The 16,247-nt window shown below is 39.9% G+C and overlaps 1 protein-coding gene across 1 annotated transcript in view; it reads right to left on the minus strand.

Annotated features, from left to right (window-relative positions):
- CNTN5 (contactin 5) overlaps positions 1 to 16,247 on the minus strand; it is a 465,423-nt gene that overhangs the window by 213,635 nt on the left and 235,541 nt on the right. The window lies entirely within an intron of this gene.

A 16,247-nucleotide genomic window follows, 5' to 3' on the forward strand; every position in this document is an offset into this window, starting at 1 on the left:
AAGTAAAATAAAAAAACACACACAAAAACAATAGTTTGTTAATTAATTTATTCAGCAAAAACAACAAAATAAATCACTGACTGCATACTAGATGTGGAGAATTATGTTAAATAAAGGCAAGAAAAAGTAAAAAAAACATGAAGTCAGGTAATCAGATACCTTGGTGGAACCAATGTGATAAGTGCTGTGAACAAAATATAGGCCAGAATCCTGGGAACACAGAGAGGGAGTGATTAATTCTGCAGTTGGGGAGATGTCACAAAGAAAGTAATTGGGGCTGTAAATTAAATGATTTTATCAGAGAAAAAAAAAAGTAAAGTCCATTCTAGACCAAGATACTTGGAGAGAGAAAGAGAGAGAGAGAAAGAGAGAGAGAGAGAGAGAGAGAGAGAGAGAACAAACCAAAAAGAAAAAAACATTCAGAACATAAAAGTACATGGAATATTTGAATAATGGCAATGAAGGCTTATATAGTTTTCACCTTATGATGTACAGTGCTTTATAAGATGCCTTAAACACTTTGAAACAAAGCAGGGTAAAACAACTATTTCAATACTATTGACCCAGTGCACAGATTCATGCACATTGAAAGGAAATTGATTAGAAGAAATATTTTAATATAGATATTCGCCCTTTCTCTGTAATAGAAATGTCAACAAAAACAACCAAATTCACAATCGACAATGACAGATGGAAACACGCATGTGCGATTGGCACCAGTGAGAGCTTTATATGTATTGTGCATGTGCAAGTCAAAGTTTATTTTTAAATTGTCAGTGCAAGTCATATGTACCAGCCAGCCAGTCGATCAGCCAGTCAGATGGATGGTCGGTCACTTAGCCTTTTATATATATAGATAAGAAAGTAGGCTAGTGGAGGACGCAGATAGTTGGGTAGGCTGATTTTATGCTACTAGCTACTTAGTCTCTGAGATTAAGTGGCAAGGACGATCCTAGCGTACTGAAAAGAAAAGCAGATTAGGGGTCAGGAAACCCTAGTTCTCATCCGGGGTGTCCAATCATCCCAGTTTGCTTGCAATGTGGGATTTTCAGTTCTATAGCTGGCAGAGTCCTGGGCAAACCAGGACAGATAGTTGGGTAGGCTGATCTTATGCTACTAGCTACTTAGTCTCTGAGATTAAGTGGCAAGGACGATCCTAGCGTACTGAAAAGAAAAGCAGATTAGGGGTCAGGAAACCCTAGTTCTCATCCGGGGTGTCCAATCATCCCAGTTTGCTTGCAATGTGGGATTTTCAGTTCTATAGCTGGCAGAGTCCTGGGCAAACCAGGATGGTTGGTTGCCTCAGCTCAACTTAGTCACTTGACTTTCTAGGCGTAACTGTTTTGTGTGTTGTTTTTTTTTTTAACTATAATTAAAATAAATTTTAAATTTATCAGTCACTTAGTCACTTGACTCTCTAGGCATCACTGGTTTTCCTTTTTTTTAAACTATAATAAAAGTAATTAAAATGAATTTTCTGTAGAAATTCTTCTAGGTCTATGATAAAGAATTTACAAAACGGGCAGCAAATATTCCCCTCTTTCTATTCATTCCCTTTTGCAAGATGGCTCTGCAGTTCCTACCCTTTCCCTATTCCCCACTCTGAATCTGGGCTGGTTCTGTGACTCGCTTTCACCAGCAGATGCAGCTGAAGTGGTGGAGCCCATTCCGAGGCTAGACTTTAAGAAACCTGGAAAGATTTCCATTCATTCTCTTGGAAACCTTCCCATAACCCAGTGAACAAGCCTGGCTCATCTGCTGGAAAATGACAGAATACGTGGGCCACACTTAAGTCAGCACTGGACAGATGAGACAGATGTGATGAGTGATGTGTAAGAAACCAACTAAGACAGGAAAACTTCAGAGCCCACCTGCACCTGACTGCAGGCAAGTGACACAACTCAGCGGAATAACTACCCCGCTGGTCCAAAAACCTGCTGAGCAATAACAAATGGTTATCATTTGAAATCACTGAGTTTAGGGTTGTTTTGTTGCACAGCAACAGACAGGTCTAAAAGATGATTTCTAAGTTCAAGATAGATGGGGTGCCAAAGGACAATACCCTGATCTGAAATGGATGGTATTCCAGTAAGGAGAACTGTAGGGACAGGGTTGGGACCAGTGTTTCTTACTTAATAAAGTAAATCTGAAACACCAAGAAAGAGACAAGCACAGCAGCACAATACAGCATGCTGTTGGAAACGTGGGAATCCTAGTCAGAAGAGAGCTCCCTTAACTGAAAAGATCTTATCCTTAGGATTGTAATATTATTCATATTTTGTAAGCATTCTGCAAGTCAGGGGTAATGATAGATATTTATACTCATATAATACAAATAATCTCTTCTCCTGGTGTCATCTTTGACTAGAATAAAGGATGAATACTGTACTCACTTCATAACCTCTTTGCTTCTAATAGCTATAATTCACACTGGAGTGTCCCTGGATAATTGGGCACAAGCTTTAAAAACCTGCAGTAGTCTCTCTATGCTTAAACACTAATGTGAACTGACCAGACAGAGAATATGCAGTCCATGTATGGGAGATGGCGTTTAGCTCATGGAGCTAACCTATGAGCTAGCTCGTCTTACTGAATATTGGTAATTGTGACAATGGGACAAATGGAAGTTTTTTGTTTTTAATGTTCCCCAATTAAATTTGCTTACAATATCAAGTCTTTGATCTTCACTCACAATTTCAATGGACCTGCTATTGACGGGAAACACAGGGGAATAATAGAGTGTGATTTTGCCTTCAGTACAGAATGGGCACTCGGTCTCATTGTGTGAAAAATGAATAGCTGTTTTTAATAATATCTGATGACAATGCATGCATCTCTCAATCCCTAAGTTTAAGTATCACTACTTTTACTATTTCTAGAAAACCGTTTGTTTCTAGATTTCTAAATGATTTCCAAATGAATGTTAAATGTAGACATCATCTTTCATTCCCTATACTCTACTCTCATTTTGATATCAGTGGTACCAAAATTTGATTTATCTCATCGCATTATTCATTTACCTGTCATTCAAGGTTTTTATGATTTCTTTTAGTCAATTGCCAGGAATAGCTTCTTGTATTCTGTTTTATTTTTTTCTATTTTTTTAGCTAACATTCTTTCATACAGGCATAATGACAGCATGCATCCAGAAAACCTCTTCTTTTTCATTTTAACCTTCCTTTATTCTCATGGAAAATAAACTTGATTCTCATTATATAAGGGCAGCATGGCATTCTGGGAAAGAGGCAGCTGAAATTTAGAAGAGACAGGAGACAGAATTTGAACAAATCATTTCATGTCTCTGATCTTCAGATTTATTATCTGTAAAATGAAGAAGGCTGAGAACACTTGTTTCCTCAATATATGGAAGGCATTGAGGGGATTACGGATCATTAGAATTATACAGGTATTTCCTGCCCCACAGTAGCTTTGGAAAAAGAGAATTTATATAGCATCTAATGGTTAATAAAAATAATATACTGAGTTTTATTTTTCCCAGTCAAAATGTATTGATCCCTTTTTCCTTAAAGAATGGAACCTGGCCCTAGCTGATTTGGCTCAGTGGATAGAGCGTCGGCCTGTGAACTGAAGGGTCCTGGGTTTGATTCTGGTCAAGGGCACATGTCTGGGTTGTAGGCTCGATCCCCAGTGGGGAGCATGCAAAGGCAGCCGATCGATGATTCTCTCTCATCATTGATGTTTCTATCTCTCTCTCTCCCTCTCCCTTCCTCTCTGAAACCAATTAAAAATATATTTAAAAAAAGAGTGGAGCCTGGCATTGAAAAACAAATAAAGGGAAGAGAGAGACTTGGGAAAACTGGGCTTCTGTGCTGGGGAAACAGCCTCCTGGCCACTGTTCTTCTCTGGCCACTGTGCTTACTTCAGGGGCTTGAAGAAGCTTTCCCCATCAACTGTGCAGTTTTCTTTATTTGCCTTTAAGGAAGCATGGAACTTAAACTGACTCCCTCCCTTCTCTCTCTGTGTGGTTACATGGCAAGGAGGGGTTGCATGGGAAGTTATGGGGAATTATTGCTCTGGGATACCAGTAAAAACTTTAGAGCAGACTAATAGACTGATGGAAATGACTTTTGAGGTAGATTAATTTTACATGGTGTGCCATCGAGCTTTCATTTAGGGTAGGGGAACTTGGAAACTGGATTTAAGTCTACAGGCTGAGATAGTCCAAGAATGATGGGGTAGTCAGGACTTACAGGTTTTGCTGACCAACAAGGCTTAGGAGAGCAATCAGTCAAAGTGAGACTATTATTTCAAGCCTGAGGATAATGGAAAAATGGCGGGAATAGTGACAAAGCTCCAGATAGGAGGAAGATCAGGTTTCAAAGGATGATGTGTGGAACACGTGTGCACATTAGGCAATGTGCAGAGCCCTCGGTAAGGGATCCCTGAACAGAGGTGTATATCAGCCCCTGTGTGAATCACGGGTGCTGAACATGAGCCATGTGCTGTACTAAACATACTTTTAAGAGAAAGCGTCATCTCTCAATTCTTGCAAAATTTGTGAAATTGGTATGATTACCTTCTCCTTCTTGTGAATGTAGAAAATGAGGCATATACATTTTAAAGATCTCACAGCAAGCAAATAGTCTAGTGACTGGACTGGATACATAATTTGTGGGGCCCAGTGCAAAATAAAATCATGGTGAGTGCATTGTTCAGATTTATTTAAAATTTCCATTTGGTGACAACAAAATGCCAAACCAAAGAGGAAACCCTTTGACTTGTGGTGCTCTCTGCAGCTACACACGCAGAATGCCCAGGAAGCCAGCTCTGTCCGCCAAGGATTAATCCCAGGCCTGCTGAGGATTAATGGGGAGCAGAACCATTTTGATGAAATTTTAAAATAATTATTATGATTGGAGATAAAGATATTGACAACAGCTCTTTGCTAAAAAATAATTCAGACATATTATCTGAAGAAGTCTTTATATATATCACCAAAGGCACATATGGATAAAAACTGACTGGAGTATTTTCTGTAATTATTTTCTTTCACAGGCTTGAGGAGCCATCAGAAATATAGCCTGGCAGTTTAAAATACAGAAGCTTACATGTAAACCTGGTTGAGCCTACATTTAAGACTAAATAAGCCTAGATATAAAGCCACATGTATATGGGCAGATGATTTTCAACAAAGGAGCCAGAAACATACACAAGTCAAGAGGAAGCCACTTCAATAAATGGTGCTGGGAAAATTTGAAAGCCACATGCAAAAGAATGAAACTAGATTACAGTCTGTCCCCATGTTCACAAATTAATTCAAAACAGATCAAGGACCTAAAAAAAGGTCTGAAAGAATAAATTACATAGAAGAAAACATATGGACCTTGGTTATAGAGAACATTTTATGAACTTGACCCCAAAGGCCAGGGAAGTGAGCAAAAAATAAATGAATGGAACTATATCAAACTAAAAAGCTTTTGCACAGCAAAAGAAACTGGCATCAAAACAAAGAGGTGGTGGATGGAATGGGAGATGATATTTGCAAACATTTGCCAGAGATGGTAGCTCTGAAAAAGGTTTACTTTTTATAAATATATATTTTATTGATTTTTTTACAGAGAGGAAGGGAGAGGGATAGAGAGTTAGAAACATCGATGAGAGAGAAACATCGATCAGCTGCCCCCTGCACACCCCCTACTGGGGATGTGCCCGCCACCAAGGTACATGCCCTTGACCAGAATCGAACCTGGGACCCTTGAGTCCGCAGGCCGACGCTCTATCCACTGAGCCAAACCAGTTTTGGCTGAAAAAGGTTTAATATCCAAAATATATCAAGAACTCAGGGCAAAGGGGGCCTAATATATGGTGACGGAAGATGATTTGACTTAGGTGGGCACACAGTGCAATATGCACATCTTGTATCAAAGAAATGTACATTTGAAAACTATATGATCCTATTTACCACTGTCACCACAATAAGCTTAATAAGAAAGACCAAATTATTAATTGGGGGACATGTGTGCTGAAAAAGTAGTATCATATTTGTTAATTCACTTCTAACATCATCTTACCCAATAACATTTAAACAGAACCTCTTACTTAAGATCAGCTATCAAAAAAGAGACAAATTTGAGAGTAACTGTACAGAACAAACCCATGCACCTTACAGATGTATTTGCACATGTAGCATAAACCCTAACTGTGATGTCTGTGAAGTTGCCTTTCATCATGCACATCTAGACACCAGAAAGGTAACTATGGGTGTGCACTAGGTGGTTCCAAACACATTATGATTTCTTAATAAATAAAGAGCAATTAGAGCAAGATTTTGAGACACTTCCACTCAAAAATACATTCTGGGATTTTGTTGGAGATTCAATGTAAATTAAGACATTTTGTAATTTCAGGAAGAAACAATCTCATAGTATATATTCATTCCGCTTAGTTTATTAGCTCTTTATGGAACACCCTCTTCTAATAAGCAAAGTGGAGAAAGTGTTGTACAATATGGATGCTTTGCTAAGATATTTAGATCACTGAAATGAATGTTTTATATTTGTTTGCATTCACTAATTTTTAAAGCTATTTGCCAAAAGGTATGATGAAGAGTCCCTCTCCCTCTCTCTCTCTCTCTCTCTCTCTCTCTCTCTCTCTCTCTCTCTCTCTCTCTCTCTCTGTGTGTGTGTGTGTGTGTGTGTAAAAGAGTGGTGCGCACCACATGATCTCTCCTTCTGCACAACGCACAGGTCTTTACTTCAGTGACTATGAGAATAACTTAATGATTTTAATATTTCATGAAGTGTTATAAAACAAAATTTAAGTCTGAAACTGCTTAAAAGTAGATTTACTCTTTAAAAATCAAGGATAGCGAGAACACCAACAGAGATTTAAAGATGCCGCTGTAAGTTAACTGATTACCCAGGCAGCATATGTGAGAGGGGCAGACAGATTGGACTGAAGCCAGGCGCTCAATGTGACTCAGAGTGGAGGGTGGGCAGTGGCCCAGTTGGGGTCAGGAGAGGAGCAGGAAGACACACAGTGAGATGCAGAGGTGGAGAAAGCGGGGAAGTTCCAGTCATGGCAGCTGCCCTCTAGAGTGGACCACAGCTGATAAAGTTTCTGGATCTGCCTGATTTGGGACAACTGACTAGTTCAGTCTCTTGGAGACCTGGCTTCCCTACCTATTTTTTATCTTTTTACCTGAGAGATTTCGGAATCTGTCACTGCCAGATGTAACCACGCCATTAATCCCCATTAATGTGGGAAAGCCCAAGTATGTCTGGTTTCCTGTTAACAAAAAGGTCCTGACTCAAGTTACAAATAAACTGCATAATTGGAGTTAATTAGTACAACTGTTCAGTTCACCCTGTTCGAGGGGAAATGCTAATCCTGAGCAGCTGTTTCTTTCTTTTTTTTAATCCTCACCTCAGGATATGGTGGAAGGAAGAGGAAGAAGGGGAGAGAGAGAGGGAGAGAAAAGGAGGGAGAGAGGGAGGGAGGTAGGGAGGGAGAGAGAAATCCATGTGAGAAAGAAACATTGATCAGTTGCCTTTCATACCCACCCTGACCACTGGGGATTGAGCCTGCAGCCTAGCTAAGTGCCCTGACTAGGAATCGAACCTGCACACTGCATGATGATGGTCCAACTAAATAAGCCACCTGGCTGGGGCTGACAGCTGTTTCTTACACCTGCCTGCTCTTGAGAATCTCCTGAATCTACAATAAAAATTCTAGATTGTGAGGACCCACCCTAGTTCTGCTGGCTGCATCAGAATTTCTAGGGAAAGTGGTCTGTTTATCTGTATTTCCAATAATTCTGATGATTTTGGGGGAAAAATTATTGAACAACTAGAGGTCCAGTGCACAAATTCATGCACAGGTGGAGTCCCTCTGGGTGGCCTGCAGGGATCGGGCCAAAACCCACAGTCCAATGCTGCCTGCAGCTCCTACCTGCCGCTCCCGCTCATCCCGGCCCCACTGTGCCTGCTGAGAACTCGAGACCAATCAGTCCCAATCAGCAGAGGTGAGTGCTGCAGCCATGAGCCCTGCATCTGGCACCCTCCCAAGGGGAGTGGTCTGAGGGATTGGGCTGAAACTGGCTCTCTGACATCCCCCAAGGGGTCCTGGATTGTGAGAGGGTGCAGGCCAGGCTGAGGGACCCTCCCTGGTGGTCAGTGCACGTCATAGTGAGCAGTTGAGCTGCCTTAGCATATCATTAGCATATTACACTTTGATTGGTTGTTTGGTTGTTCTGCCGTTCAGTCTATTTGCATATTACCCTTTTATTATATAGGATGATCAGGAGATCATGATTGTGCCCGAACTCAGGTTTCAGTTGTAGAGACTGAAGGAAGAGTCAGAAAACCCAGACTTGTTCCAGTATATCTACTTCCACAAAGGCCATTGATTAAAAGCCCTCATCTTTCAGAAGCGATCAACAAAGCTGTGCCCTGTACAGCACGTGTGGGAAGCCAGGCTTGGTGGTAGCAAGGCAAGTTCTGTGAGGACTGAACCGGGGGAGGAAAGAGCCATTTCCAGGTCCTCTAAATTGCACGGGCTCTGGGTAAGTCCCACAGTGGCCTTGGCTGATCAGTGACTCAACTCAAAGGTGATCCCTGGGGGAGGATGAATTAGGTACTGCCTATCACGGCTGAGGGGGCCCATATGTATCTAAATGGCCTGAAAATGGGGCAGGAGGATGGAACTCAGTCTTTTCCTTCCAACAGGACCATGTCCCCTAAGAACTCTGCATGACAGAAGAAGCCAGGTGCCTGGGGGTCCTGAGAAACCTAAAAATGATGCTGTTGACAGCTTGTATGTCAAGAAGCACGTCTTGTTTACTTCCTTTTAAGCAAAAGGCCCCTAACCAACTTTAAGAGAAAGAAGGCTGGAAATCACTGCCTCAAAACCTCGTGCACAGGAACATGCGTGCACAGTAGCCTCGCTGTCCCCTCCTCCCCGCCCACACAGACGCACACAGAGAAGGATCGCATAAAATTTTCAGCATTGGTCTCAGTGTGGGGGAAGAACACAGCTCCATTCCACACACATGATTTATACAGCTAGAGCAGCCCTGATGTGGTAGGCCACCCTCTAAATTTTTAAAACACTTTTACAATTGTGTTGAAAACCAGATTGGGGCGGTGTGGAGAGCAAAGCTCTATCAAAGGGCTTAGTTAAAATGATTTACTTGTGGGTTTTAAATAGCATGAAGTGGTTTGTGAAAAGTGTTCTGACTTGTGCTTACAATGGATGGTGCTTAAAAGTCTGGGCGCCGGAAAGGGGCACCTCTCGAGACACATTCACCAGGAAAACGCAGGCCTTAACTACAGCTGGGCGTTTGCTTCCATGGCTGCCTTTTGAATATTAGCATTTAAACCACCCACAGCGGCTCTGCAGATGCTTTGCCGGGTAAATGAGGTAGAGATGAGAAAGCTCACACCTCACGGCCGCTGCTTTTAATTTACTGATAGTCCTGAGAACCGGGTGGACCAGAGAATCAGATTTTAAACCAGCATAAAAGAAGCTATCTTGGAAATCCAATGCCGTTTAGTTAATTTTCTTAAAAAAACACACACAAACAAACAAAGGGGACTGACCCTATTTCTGCTTACAACTTTCTGATTCAATTCCATGCTACTCTAACTTAACCGTATAAGAGAGAAACCTCAGATCTTTATTCCAATAATACGAGACTAGTCGTAATACTCTCACTTTCTTTGTTAGAACATCTTCAAAGAAATTCAGAGTGGTCTCCTCTCACCCTCACGGTATCCTTAATAATTCAGCTTGAACTGTTGTCATCTTCACTCACATTTGGGAGGCTGACGTGGAGACATAAAAGGTAAGAGTTGCAGAGGGTTTGGGCACATGCATTGTTCCGACAGATTTATTTGAAAGTATTTACTAGTTTCTACAGTATGCAGAGCACTATCTAGACTCTGGGGTTACTGCGTCAGAGACAACCAAGGCCCCTGACTCCCAGAGATTCTATTCCAGGGAGAGAAACAGATAACAAGTGAGTAAATGAAAACACAAGCTTTCCGGAGCGTGGTAAGAGGTTGAAATGTAAATTTTATTATAGATACGGGGTAAAGAGAGCCTCTGAGCAGGTAATCCAAGGAGGAGACAGCAGTGCTATGTCGGGGGCAATAGTGTCTCAAGCTGAGGAACTCGGCGGGGCCTTGCCCTGAACCAGGAATCAGTCTCATGGTAGCACAGAGCAGAGAACAGGAGGAAGGATAAGAGTGGGCGGCTGTGCTGGACCTTTGTGAGGAAGGGGAGTGATGAGAGAAGGAGAAAAAGGAGCAGCAGTCAGTTCATACGGGCTCTCAGGTGTCATGCATGGTGTGGGGTTTACCTTTACTCTAAACAGAGGAGGAAGCCACTGGAAAGTTTCAATGATTCCAATAATGTTTTAAATCTCTGGTTGCTGGATAGAGGATGCTATACAGGCACAGGGGTGGATAAAAGAGGCCAGTTTGGGAGGCTGTTAGAAAGGATAGGCTAAACTATGTGGATTAGGTGGGTAGCTGGGGAGACTAAACTACGTTGAGCAGCTCAAAAGATTTATTTCTGAAGGGAAAGAAAAGAGGAGATTGGCTGTGTACATAATAGGTGACTATAAGTAAATGAAGGACAAAATCAATGAATCAGATTTCACCTCTCTTTTTAAGATGAGATTCAAAGATTGAATGTGAGGATTCTCTCCCTCCCAGCAGTTGAGGGTAACGCCTGGCCTGCTTTACCACGGCCACCATCGCTGTCTCTAGTGACTCTGTTAGAAAGGCGGATGGTTGCTCTTTACTGAGCATCCCCCACATGCTAGACCGTGCTCAGGACAATGCATAAACGTTAGCATCTCACCAGAATCCTTTCAGTTGGCGATTATTGGCCTCATCGGACACATGGAAAAACCGAGGCTTAGAAAAATGTTAGGTAAGCTCATTACATGAGAGACACTCTTTCTTAAAAGCATGAACTGGGGCTGCATTTACCAGGTGTGAAACTTGCCATACCCTCTTACGAACTGTGTGGTCAAATTATTTCACATTTCTACAGTCGACTTCTTTACCTGTAAAATGGGGGTGATTGGAAAAACCCATTTTGTGGGATTGAATGAGCGAATATGTGTAATGCTTTCAGACATTCCTAACGGGATGTAAACCCATAAATAAATGTTATCAATTATTATTATTGTGGCTCAAATCACACAACTAGTAAATGATGGTGTTCACTTCTATGTAGTTTTTTGTTGGTAAATGATTATATCAACAAGTAATAAATATAAAATTTGAGTCCAACCTAACATCTTACAAATAAAGAATCAATGTCTTCAGGTGTATTTATTTACTGATAACTATGAGAAATGGGAGGCCAAAGATTTCCTACATATTTTGTTAACTCTTTAGTAGTTTTTGTAACAGTGAATTTTAAAGTATATATATCAACCAGTATCTTATAATAGATATTGAAAGCTTCAAAAATATCCTATATAATAAAATTGTAGTATGCAAATTGTCCCCTCGACCAGGAGTTCGTCCAGGAGTTCGACCAGGGGTTGGGGCCAGCCGAGGGAATGGAGGGAGGCCCTGGCCGGCAGCCGGCAGCTGCGAGGGACCCTACCTGTACACACATCTAGTGCATATATAAAAGGATCCATTCCAAGAGAGGGAACAGTAGTACAGAAGACAAAATTATATCTAAGCCTTAACATTCTACATATTTTTCTGGAAAAGCACAAACAATTCCACAATCAGATCCATTCTCAGATATTCTCATACTGTCTGCCCTTATTCCGTTTTTACTCAGTTGTACACACACACACACACACACACACACACACACACTCACACACCTCACAACACATTAAAACACCTTTAAAACAAATAACGTATTTAAAATATTAAGCAATACAGCTTGTCACACAGTGGGTGTCTGGTAAACACTACCCATCTTTGCTACTAGTTATCTCAGCCCAATGCCTCTGCCAGTGTGCGCAGGAGGGTGCCCAGCCAACTGAGCCACTCCGGCCAGGGTTCACGCTTTAATTTTCAATTTTCCTATTTCCGTATGCTATAAACATCTCTCTTGTAAACAGCTGATTGCTAGGTTTTTATATCAGTTCAATATTTCTAGTGATTTCTAATGTTTGGGTTTACTGTTACTAAGTTATTCCATACTTTCTATTTGTAGCTCATTTGATACATGATATATACATTTTTTTGTCTTTTTTTTTTGTTTTTTGATGGGTTAATTTTTTTCATTACTTTTATTTCCTTAACTAGTTTGGAAACAGCACACTTAACTTCAATCCTTTTATTCGTTGTACTAGAAATTTAAACCAATTTAAGTTTAGCAAATTCTAACAATATATTCACCTATTTCCAAACAATTCAAGCATCTCAGAATACCCTTATAATTGTTTCCAAATTTTTAAAGTTTTGTGAATTCAAAAAGTTTTATTGCTTTCTATGGCAAGTTTTATCACTCCTCAGCCTTTTGGTTAAGATCGAATGTACTAGTATATGGCAAGTTTTATTTACTTTGACTTACATGTTGATACCTTCATTGCGTTTCATCCTTTGTTGTACCTCAGGTGCCTGGGTTCACCTCCTGCAGGGAACTAGCCTAACTAAATCCTTACATTGAACTGTTCAGGTCACCCAGGCAGGATCAGTTAAAGATGCTGTCCTCTAGGGAACAAAACCTTACTGAGAGATTTCCCTTTCCATTCAAAACAAAGCATGTGACAGATAAGTTTCCTCATGGTTTTCTGAGTGGATTGGGTTATATCTGGTTCGATTTTATGTTTCAGGGTTAGCCATTCATGGGCCAGGTGTTACAAAATACTCTGCATTTTGCCTTCCTCTTCAGCCCAACAACATGTAAAAGCCACTGCTCAATGTCATTAAATGCCCTTGAGGGAAAGCCCGCTTCCCTGCATGACTTTACTGACAGGTAAGCTCAGATCTTGGCTCTCCCATTTTCTCCTTACTTTCTTGCCAGCTCATTGATAAAATCAAGCTGTTGAATAATATTTATTTATATATTGTATATTTAAGTCATCAGTTTAGTTTCTTTTTTTATTTTGGGAAGATTGGTGCATTATTTAATATGTTTTTTTCTATAAAAGAAACATATGGTTTTTAAAATTACATAATAAAAGTAGATGCCCCAAAATAGATGTGAATTGAGTCCTTCAAAGACTACTGTTTGACTACTAAATGAAGCATAAAATCAACCTGTCTTTCCAGGTCCTCCACAATCTTTCCAGCTTATTTCCATTTCTAAACCTAATATATAGAATGGTCAACAGATAGTATTTACTTTTCACAAAAGTGTCCTGGATTTATGACTATGCTTTTGCACATTCTGAACTCAGTTTCTAAAATACATTATTTCTGTATGTGTCAAAATCCTATTCAAGAACCATTTGGAATTGCAGTTCATACAAGAAATTGCCCTCATCTCCCATCCAGGTTTTATTATCTCCTCTTCTTAACTCTCAACGTTTTTTATTATGTAGGATGGACCAAGATAGACCAAGTGCTGTATGAGATCCAAAGAGAGCTGTACTCTTTGTCTGACTCTGTAACTTGCTATGTGTGTGAGCCTACGTAATCTCTCTGTGACCCAAATTACTTTATTTAAAACAGGGATAATTATATCTTCCTTGCAATACTGCCTTATTTTGAGGTTTAAAATATGCATATAATAAAGTAGCCATCCCAGCTGGCATGGCTCAGTGATTGAGCATTGACCTATGAACCAGGAGGTCATGGTTCAATTCCTGGTCAGGGCACATGGCCGGGTTGCAGGCTTGATCTCCAGTAGGGGTGTGCAGGAGGCAGTTAATCAGTTATTCTCTCTCATCATTGATGTCTCTCTCTCTCTCTCTCTCTCTCTCTCTCTCTCTCTCTCTCTCTCTCCCTTCCTCTCTGAAATCAATAAAAATATATTTTAAAAAATAGCCAGTATTCAATAAAGGGTAGTTATTACTGTTGTTACCTTAATTATCCTGTTAATAATACATTAACTATCCTGTGTGAATAATCCTATATTATTAAGACCTTAAATATCATGTGTAATAGTTATCTATGTATTAGTTTAATGCCCACTAGACAGTACCTCCTTGGGGGATGGGATTCTCTTTTACTTATTTTGTTATGAACTGACATAATATCTTACATACATTATATGTTGAATAAAGTTCTTGTTTCACTGAAATAACTTTAACTGAAAAGAACAGTATCTATACCACCTGGCAGTAGGGAAAGAAGTGGAGCCACTATTTACAATTGGAAAGAGAGAAAAACAAAACTAAATTGGTACCTGAAACCTCCAGATACAGCTAACATACAGGTCAACTTAAAATGTATTTATCTCTCATCTGTCGATCGACCTAGTTTCATAAACAACTCTGTTATTCTAGCAAAGAGAAGCAAATATGTTGATGGTAAAATCTGTTTCGGTTATCTTTTATGGAAATAACCTGCAGGTTGTTTTCATTGTCATCAAGGTTATCAGTCTATCTGTGCCCTCATTTGTAACCAGCCATCTAATTCCCATTGTGAATTAACCGCAGTTAAATTAGATTGTGATTTATGCAAAAACTAAAAAGAAGCGACGGTGTAACTCTCAGAGGAAGCAAAAAATCTCCATCGTAAAATACTTTTTTCCTAAACACCCTCAGAATCTTCTCTTTCCACTATTTTATATTCACTGAAGAGTCACTTGGGGAGGTAGTAGGATCAGTCAGTAGCATGTACTTAGATGCTTGAATTCCCCAGTATTTTAAATGTTGTTTGTATTAAGGACAAATTAAGCTGAAAGTTGTAGTCTGGGGGGCTTTTGGAAAAGAAAAGCCTTTAAGCAATTAATGGCTTGTTCAAGTCCTGCCTATGTGAGGAGCATAACCAGGCAACTTGTGCAGCAATTTATAGTAACTGGGGTAAATGAACCATAGTTAGAAGTAGAATTTATGAACTGTTTGCTAAACTGGTAATTAGCTAGAGATGTAAAGCCCCAAACTGGAGGTGTTCATAGCACAACAGAGCCAGGATTATTTTGTGTCATTTACAGCTTAAAGTAATGGACTTTCTCAGTGTTATCTCCCCTTTGGGAGTTGAGGTCTGTCTTTTTTTAATATTTACCAATTAAGAAAAAAATAGCAAAAACAAAAGACAAACTGGTGATGAGAGCAGGACAAAAAAACTTGGAAGACCTTTGAAGAGGAACCTTTAGATTTTTCTTTGACCGATAATCATTGAGTAGCAGTACACTGGGTTTCTTAAAGCTCAGCTTTATGATGGATGACCTTGGACAAGTCACTTAATCCCTTTGAGTTTAAATTTTAAAACTCTGTATATTGGAGATGACAATATCTAAATCAGAAAGTTGTGAATTGGCACATACTAAGAACTAAATTGAGGCTCAGAAGTCGACTTAAATCATTCATGTAACTTCCAACTAACTACAGCTTCTTGGTAATTGTATCTGCTGGAGCATTTCCAAAGGTGAGAAAGCATGATAAGAGAGTCCTTTTCTTTGAGTTAGCATTTCAAATGTTACTGAGGTTGAAGTGGAGGAGAAATAAGGGGAAAGTTTGAGTAAAGATGAAAAGGTAAGAAAATGAACATATTTTGGGAAATTGTGAGTGCCCAAAAGAGTTTGAAGTTAGCATACTTTGGAGGGTTTTTCAGGGGTGGAGGAAAAAATATTTGTTGATTCCCATCCTCCCATCCTTATAAGCAGGAAAGGGTAAATTGAATCCTGGATAATTTGATGTATGTTATTTTTTTTTAATCCTCACCCGAGGATATATTTTCCATTGATTTTAGAAAGAGTAGAAAGGAGGGATGGAGGGAACAAAAGAGAGAGAGAGAGAGAAACATCGATGTGAGATAGACACATTGACTGGTTGCCTCCTGCACGACCCTGACCCGGGCTGGGGATCACACCTGCAACCCAGGTAAACACCCTTGACTGAGAATTAAGCTTATGACTCTTTGGTGCATGGGACAACACTCCAACCACTGGGAAACACCAGCCATGGCAATTTGAATTAATTTGCATTCCTCCTTTCCTAGAAGCAGTATGTAGAATTATATAATTTCCAGAATTGGTCGGTTTCCCCAGTCTTCCTCTGTATTACTATTTATTGACATTATTCATTATTATTTCTTTATTAATTACATCAAATCCTATGATTGATGGCTTCTTTCATCCCATTGCTGGGTGACAGAATTGTAATTAACTAGTTATTAATAATGGGAGAGGAGCAA

The sequence above is a fragment of the Eptesicus fuscus genome, chromosome 13, assembly GCF_027574615.1.
Source record: "Eptesicus fuscus isolate TK198812 chromosome 13, DD_ASM_mEF_20220401, whole genome shotgun sequence".
Classification (NCBI taxonomy): Eukaryota; Metazoa; Chordata; class Mammalia; order Chiroptera; family Vespertilionidae; genus Eptesicus; species Eptesicus fuscus.